Below are 8,801 nucleotides of genomic sequence, written 5' to 3'. Positions count from 1 at the left end.
CTTTCCCCTTTCTCTCCCACCTCCAAAAGACAAGAGTTATCCATGAAGAAGCAGAAATCTTCAGTAGATTTCTCCCCCGCTCTACTGAAGCCACTGTCACACCATGCAAACAACTTTCTGTTTCCAAGGTGGCCCAGATGTAACAGATTGTGCAGTGACTGTCATCAGCTTTTGCAGATTACAGAATTCAGCTTTAGGAAAGCCTTTGTGGGAGGTGGCTGTGCTGTGTATCAGAATTAAATCAATTTAGATAAAGATAAGTGTTGCAACAAGCCCTGATAAAGCATGTTACAATTATACAGCATTGACTGAAATGAAGAACTGAGACTAAAATGAGAACTGTTCTTTAGATTGACACTTATTAATGTGTTGACACTGTATTTTCATGATGGGAATAGCATTAACTTATCCAAAGACTGGTTTGCATTTGAGCTAGTTACCATAGTGGAGAAGCACTTACTTGTGTCACTGTGGTCTAGGTATAAATTAATTTTGTTCTCTAGACAGATAACTGAAGTGGAGCAGAACACAATCCCAAACCATGTTTTAACTCCCTATAAAAACACACTGAAATGACTCGTTTAGCTATAAATCTCCATGTGGTTTGTGCCTGGAGTTAGGTAAGATGAATACCATAAATCAAGGGTAAATAAAATCTTCTTATTTAGAGGCATTCTCTACAGAAAGTTTAGGACTTTATAGGTTACTGTGCATTCCTTATTTTGCAGTCAAACACCAAGAGACCACTTCATTTCCTAGATGTCCAGAAGAGTGGGAAGAAACAAATCAAAAAAACACTGCTGCAGCAGATACTCATTTTATGAAGAGCCACAGAACTCAGTTACACATCAGGGAAAGGTAGGCATTGTCAGTAAAAAAAACCACACTTATGATTACTGTAAGTAAAGAGTCAGCTGAAAACGTTTACTGTGGATGGTAGTATATATATATATATATGTATGTATATATATATATATATGTATGTATATATATATATATATATTCTGGATTTATATCACCAAAAATATGTAGATGCAGAGGTAAGTAGAAGCCTCTTTTGTTTTTTCCTTTACATTTATATATTCCACAATATATATTCTCAAATATAGTCTCACAATAGGTTCTCAAAATAAAGATGTCTCAAATTATTAAAATACAGAGGTAACAACCTTCTCTTTGGAAAATAGAAAGAGAGCAAGGTCTCTGAAATAAGTTATCCAGACTGTCCTTCCATATGAGGCTGTGGGGAAGTGATAGTCAGCCCAGATATCAGTCTGGTCCTTATATTGGACAAGGGTATTTGCACTGCAGTTCCCCACTTCTTCCTCCCAATTCCGTTTGACAATCTGCACTCCTTCCACTCGAGTTTTGAGGCAGAGGCTTTGCACACTGATAGCACTGAGTTTCTCACTGCATGTCACCTCTTCGTCTCCAGCAACCAACAAAAGAGCTTTTCCAGAGGAAGCAGCAGCTGTAGAACAGCTTCCAGTTGGAGATTTCTGGTAATGTGGGGAACTCCAGGTGCATTGATTACTGAGGGAAGGATATGGTTTCCTGAGTGAAACCATTTACCTTGTTTACTTTTGCAGGTAATTTGTGTAATTCAGAATAGAGGCATAGCATCCTATATGACAAAATAGTCTGGAAGTCAGCATCTGCCATGGAACTGTATCTTTTTTGCCTCAGCAATCTCATAAACTGCCTTTTGTCATTACTATTCTACTGACCCTACTTTTTAATCTAGTGTCCCAAATTTCAGCATTGCTGGTGTTTTTGATGAAAATTTTAAAACAGGTAACTGTTTAAAATTCAATTTGTATTTGAATCCGATTGAAAAGTTGAAGCAGAGCCTTTCTCATGGCTTAGATAACAGCAGGATTGGTAGCCCCAGGTTACAGCCCCTCCTTTGGCTTCCAGACAACTTCAGTTTAAGGTTTCAGTGCTAATTTTCAAAGCAGTGTAAGATGTGTTCTGCCAGCTACCTGAAGGAACAATTTTTTTAAAAATGCCTATCTATTATATAATCACTGTGCAGAACAATGCAGAGTGTGAGACCAGCATCTGATAACTGAAAGTAAAGCCTTGGCAGGTAGAAAGTTCCAAGGAACTTCCAAGAAGGTGGTTGCATTAAGTAAGTCCTTCCTGAAAAACATTGAATACTGAAAGATCCTTTCTGGCAAATGAAGGCTGTTTGAAGTTTTCAAGCTCTGCCAGCTTTCCTCCTCAAAAGACAAAGAAAAAAAAATTGACTGGCTTTTTATAATTACCATGGCTTTTCAAAATGTGTCCACTGTTCCCAGACTTGATCCTTGTCCAAAATGAGATACAGATGCTAAGAGCATGTGACTTTATGTTTGAAAAAATGTTCAAAAATTCAGACGAAAAAACTAAAATCAATGAATGACCTGTGAACTAATTAGCAGACTGATTTCAAGCATTATTTTTGAGTAGCATGCTGTTGGAAATTGCTCGTAACTCCCATTTTATAAGAGTTGTGCTAGATGTATTTGTCCGGCCTCAGCGCACAGGCGGTTCCTTTGCCTGTCACAGGAGGGCAGTGTACGAGCACACATGGCGTTCGTTCAGCGAGTGCTCTCTGCCACAGAACGCAGAACACAAAGCTCGCCTGCGCGCCCTTGCAGCCCTGGCGGGCAGAGCCTGGGTGGGATGCGCTGTCAGCCGAGCCGGGGCTGCTCACCCAGCGCTGTGCCCAGGACCTGCCCGCACACCGCTCCTCCTGCGGGGCATCAGTGCTGGGGCAGGGCATCCTGCCGGCATCCACTCCATCCCCACCACACATCCTCCTTGGTGGCAGAGTCTCGCTGATCGTCCCCTGAGATTGAGGGATGCGATGTACGTGGAGCCTTTGTCACTCCTCATTTCTTGAGCCCAGACTCAGCTCTCTGAGGTTACAGTCCACCAGCTACAGAGAAATGTTCTTAGTGTGGTAGGGATGGCTGTGACACAAGGTGCCTGAGGCTGCTGTTGAGTTGCACAAGAGGCAGATGGAGCAGGCAGGGACAAGTGAAAAGTGCTGTGTGAAAGTCCCTGTTGTGTAGTGGGTGGTTTGATTTAGGATGAATGGGATGGTTCTGCCTCAGACACCATGTGAGAGATGTGCACAAGTCATGGTGTCATCACATCATATTGTTCATCTGCACTGTGGTTTCCTGCCCCGTGTGTGATGTCAGAACTTCTCTAATCCCTTTGGGTTCTCCTTCCCATGTCTCTGCCCACAAAAAGTCCACGAGACAATTACAGGAAAGTGTCTGAAGTGGGATGTACAGAAAAGCAGAGAGCTGTGTAACCCCTGGTCCCCCAGGACGTCCCATAGAAACCAAATAAACCAACGTCCTGCCCACTCTGACTTGCTTCTGTGAAAAACAGGGAAAGATTTCTAGCACCTGGCCCAGCTCTAGGCCATTTGTTCTGTGAAGGGACAGTAGTAGGTAGGGAAGATCCATAGATGCTTCCCCGATAGACAGATAGATGGAGGCATGTCTTTTGTTTGGGCTCAGGCAAAGTGGCGTTCCCTGCCCGTGTCTGCCCTGCTTGCAAGTGACAGAGGCTGAAGCTGTGGCACAGCCTGCACAGCTGCCACTGAACAGCACGTGGGACTCTGGGGTGTGTACCCCCCTTCCACGGCGTGCAGTCCTTCAGGAAAAAAACTGCTCCACCGTGGGTCCCTCAGGGGATCAAAGATCATGTCAGCAAACCTGCTCCAGCATGGGCTTCCCTTGGGGTCACAGCCCCCTTTGACATCCACCTGCTCTGGCATGGGGTCCTCCCCAGGCTGCAAGTGGATCCCTACTCCACCTCCATGAGCTGCAGGGACACAACTGCCTCACCATAGTCTACAGCAGAGGCTGCACAGGACTGGAACACCTCCTTCCCCTCCTTCTACACTGACCTTGGGGTCTGCAGAGCTGTTCCTCTTGTGTATTCTCACTGCTGTCTCTCTTGACTGCTGTAGAAGTTGAGCACTTTTATCCCCCCTTGTTAATTCATTAGCCCAGAGGCATCACCACCACGGCTGATGAGCTTGTCCTGGGCCACGGTGGGTCCACCTTTGAGCTGTCTGGCATTGCCTCTATCAGACATGGAGGAAGATTCCAGCAGCTTCTCAGTAGAAGTCACCTCTGTAGGCCTCCACCACCAAAATCTGGCAAGACAAACCCAATACATACAAGCCTGTTGAAGAATCAGGAAATAAGTTCTATAATGATGTTGTCAATGAGCTGGGGCCCAGACAAAAAAGAGTGATGAGTCAAACTGGTAGTCTCAGTCCACAATGACACTGGATGTACTCATGAGAGCAATTAATCTCTTTTCAGACAGCAAGGCCATTGTGTTTGCTTAATTTTCTACCTTTCCCTTAACTAATAAAACCATTAATAATGTAGAATTTTATTTTTTACAGATTTGTAAGATACTTCTACCGTATCTGTTCCACAAGTTAAGTACTTTTTATTTTGGTTTGAAAGTAAACTTATGCTTGTGTAGTGGAATGAATTAATACTTTGTACTAACTTATGTTTGGTTGCTGGCCTATGTGCAGTGAAATAAGGACCTATTTCCCCCATTCTCATATTTTTAGGCTTTAAATCCGGGTTTGCCCAGGGACATTTCTGATCCCCGAACAGCTGGTATCTGTCTGATAAATGGTTTGAACCTTATCTAGCAGCAGTTTTGCCTGTCCAAGGTCAGACTTTCTTTTCACCCACCCTGCACAGGAGCTCCTGGCAGTGAGAACTGACCAGCCCAAAGAAGGTTTTGCTTGCAGGTCCTTCTTTTGGAGACAGTGACAGTTTGGTAACATGGATACAGAGCACTCACTGCCTTTTGGTGTCTGTGCCCAGGCATCCCCAGTTCAACTAGGATAGACAGAGCACTTGTGACCAGTGTTTCTGGATCCTCACCCCAGCTGAGTGCCTCGATTTGACTTTCAAGCAGTATCTGAATCTGATGGACAGAGATGAATGATCATATTTTTTTATTATTTCATATATTAGGTGAACATGTACTTTTCACAACTTACTGTTTCTTGAGCACTACCATCATAATTTAAAAAAAATAATAGAAGTGGTGAATTGCAGGTTAGAATTACAGAAAATTCCATTTTGGAAGGGACTTCTGGAGATCATCTGTACCAACCTCCAGCCAACAGCTGGGCCTTAGATTTGATTTCCAGAAGACTGTCTAGCCAAGGAATATGTCTAAGCCAAGGGGATCCCACCCCTTTGCTGGGCTGCCTGTTCCAGTGTTTAATTCTTCTTAAGAAGAATAATCTTATTTCTTAAATCCAAATGACAATTCCTGTGGAACAACATGTACCTTCTGTCTCTTGACCTGCTACTGTGCATCCTAGAGAAGAGAGTACTTGCAGCTTCCCTGTAACTTCTCTGAGGTGTTGGAAGAGTGGCAAAGCAGTTTCAGGAAGAGGTGAACCTTTTGGAGATTTCTGTGTGGTTATGGGCACCCTCTGCTAGCTCTCTGTGGTGATGACATGAAATATTCTGTGCTTTCAAAGGTTTAGTGAATCTATTTAATTTTGTGAAAATTCAGGTAAGAGGATTAAATGCCTTAAATGATGGGCTCAAACCCCACATCTTTGGGTGGGAGCTGAAACAGAATCAAAATCTGCATCTCTTTAAGTGTGTATGACAATTTCAAAAGAGCTTGGCATTTGAATCAACTCTGTCTCTGAGGACTGAAATCCTAACATCAGCTGCAGTGTGCAATGGTTTCATTGTGAGCACTGGAATATCATTTGATTGCATTCAGTTTTTCCTTGTCCTGCCAGTGTTGGCTCTGCTTGTTCTGAATTTTTCCAAATTACCACAAGTCAGTAGTTGATCACAAAAATAAATCAGGTCCTTTCTACTGATTTTTTTTCCTCCTATGTCTCCCCTGTTTTCTATGGGAAATTTCTATCACTAAGCTAATTATGCTGATTAGCTGAGTTGAATTTTTCATGTAGCCCTTTTTGAATGAAGCATCATGTAAAAGCAATAACAGCTCTTAAATAATGTAACAAATTTTAAGAATAGAAGTAGCAAATGTCAGCTGGTCAGAGGACATCAACTTTTCTTTCTTAATTCTTTTTTTTTTCCCTTTTGTTGGAGCTGGGGTAGCAAGGAAAAAGCATTTATAATCTTGTTATATAGGCGCTCTCCAACAGAGGCAGAAGTGATTACAGCTCAATTTTCCAAGGAGCTTCATTGTAGCCATTTATCACAGTCAGATATTTGACTCAAATGCAAAAATGTAGAAAACTAAGGTGATATCAGGTCTCCATGAAGGATGAAAAGTAATCCAAACAACAGAGAAAAGAACAAAAAATACTAAAAACCAAAACCAAAACAAAACAAAAACCCCAAAACAAACCACCACATAATTTTCCTCTCACAGACTGAAAATGTATCTGAATTTGCCGCCAAGGTGAGAATATGTTCCATAGAGAAAAAAGGATAAAAACAGGATGAAAGATATATGCTGAATCTTATTTTCTCCAGAAATGTGCAATCCGGTTTCCTGGTAGGGATGTTATGAAGTGTGTAGCTGACACAAGAATAATTTCCACAATCTTTTTGAAAGATGGTATGGTGGAGGGGATTTGTTTCATATGTTTTGGGGAAAATAACAAACAGTAACTGGGAATACGAGACACTTGGGCTATTTCTGAGTGACCTGTTTTTTAGAATTTTTTGGAGTCTTGAGGCAAATCCCAGACTTTGGCCAAGTATTTTTAAGATACAGGCAAGTTGTTTCTTCAGTTTAATGCTTGTAGATTCCACATTGCATGTAGAGAAATTATGTTTAATATTTTTGTAACCATGAAGCCAAATCAGCTTTAAGAACAAAACTTGCTCTGTATCCAGGGGTCCTGAGTGTCAGACTGCTAGTGTGAAGGGGCCACATCCTGATTTGTTTCATAAGACAAAACTGTGGTTGCCTTTTGGTTTGGCCCCTCCTTGCAACACAAATTGTGGCTATGAGGAGCATTCAGGGAAAGCCCCCAAGGCTCACAGAGCACATCATGTGCATTGCCACTGAATTTCATGTGCCATTTGGAGGAGGCATTTTATTGTCAACCACCAGGACACAGCCACTGTCTCACTGGTGAAGTCTTCACAGCAAACCACCACATTTACTGCGTTGTTATTTTTCTAGGACTCAGAGGGCAAGAAAGGGTGTATGTTTGGGAGCAAAGGGCAAGGACAGTCCTCAAATTTTCACTCAGGTCTCAGAACATGTATTTTCCTTGCTGGAAACTGAATCTTCATCTTCTGAAGAAACTCTGTAACTGCATTTGGGAAAACAGAATAAGACTTAGTTCACAATTTCTGGGTTTTATTTATATTTAGTACACATTCACAGAAAATTCACATAGCACAGTGACTTGCTTTTTAGGTTAAAATAGGAAGTATCTTCACACAATCCAAGTGCTTGCAAGTAGATAACTGAATTTTCTGAAGACCGCAGATTTGAGCTGTAGCCACATTAACATGAGCAGAACATAGATCAGTGCAAGCTCTAACCAGTGGCTGGTCGAATACTTGCTGGTTTTGCAGATCTCCTCTTCAGCCATTAGACTGCAAATTCTGGCCTTGTGTATTGAGTTTTGATGGCAAGGTTTTGGCAGAAGGGAGATACATTGGTGGCTTTTGAGAGAAACTTCCAGAAGCTCTCCTCATGCCTGATAGAGCCAATGCCAGCTGGCTCCAAGACTGAGCCCATCAGCAGCAGCTGTAAGTGCTTCTGGATAACATAATTAAGAAGGGTAAAAAAACCCTAAAATTGTGCAATATCAGCTGGAGAAAGCATTGGGAATATGCAAGAACAGCTCTGCAGACATCAGGATCAGTGAAGAAGGGGGGAAGGTGCTCCAGGTGCAAGAGTGGAGATTGTCCTTCAGGCTGTGTTGAAGACTCCGGAGAGGAGCTGTGCCCCTGCAGCCCATGGAAGTCCATGGTGGGCACCTGGTGTCCATCCAGGGTCAGCCCACCACACCTTCCTGAATTCAATGGCAAAATTCCTCTTGGCACCAGCATGGCCATAATGATATCCAAATAATCTTTTTCAAACTGGTACACTCTTTCAAAATTCAGGAAACTTTAAAATGTGACCAGCCTTGTGGCAGTTTTTTTTATTTTTGTTTGTTTAGGTTTTTTTTTGGGGTTTTTTTTTGTAGATTTGTAGCAAGAGCATGTTTGCAAGATCCATGTTAATGAAATGTGCAGCAGGAGTTCTCAGCATGCACAGTGACATTCATCACTGTCAAACTCCCTCTTTGAATTCACATCCTCCCAATGTATTAATGAGGGCTTTAATCTCAAAAGACAAATCTGATCCACAATTGAATTCATGGGGAGCTGCATTCCTCATGCATGAGTATAGGAAAACCTTGTAAGCTCCCAGCTGAGCTGCTAAGGCCTTTGCAATGGTTTGTGTGTGTCCTCCTTACACTGACATCACACCAAACTCCAGATTTTCTGCTTTGTGTATTCAATATAAATGCATAAGGATTTTGGTCCTGTATGTGCCAGCAAGATGTACCAGATATTTTTAGAAAGGAAAAGTGTCAAGGACAGATTAAAAGGGTTGTAAAAGTTTCCGCCAATGTTCAGCTCATGGGAGAATAAGCTTGTAGCTTTGAAAAACAGACCTTGTTTTGTCTTTATGCCTGGCATGACAAATCCTCTGTGTTCTGTAAGATGTTTTTCTCTCATTTGCTTCTGTCTAAATCTGAGGTTGTTTGGTAAAGACACTTCACCACAGGGTCCACTATAGGCATGTGT

This window comes from Cinclus cinclus, chromosome 1 (genome assembly GCF_963662255.1).
Source record: "Cinclus cinclus chromosome 1, bCinCin1.1, whole genome shotgun sequence".
NCBI classification, from domain to species: Eukaryota; Metazoa; Chordata; class Aves; order Passeriformes; family Cinclidae; genus Cinclus; species Cinclus cinclus.
Note: the sequence above shows the minus strand (reverse complement) of the source record.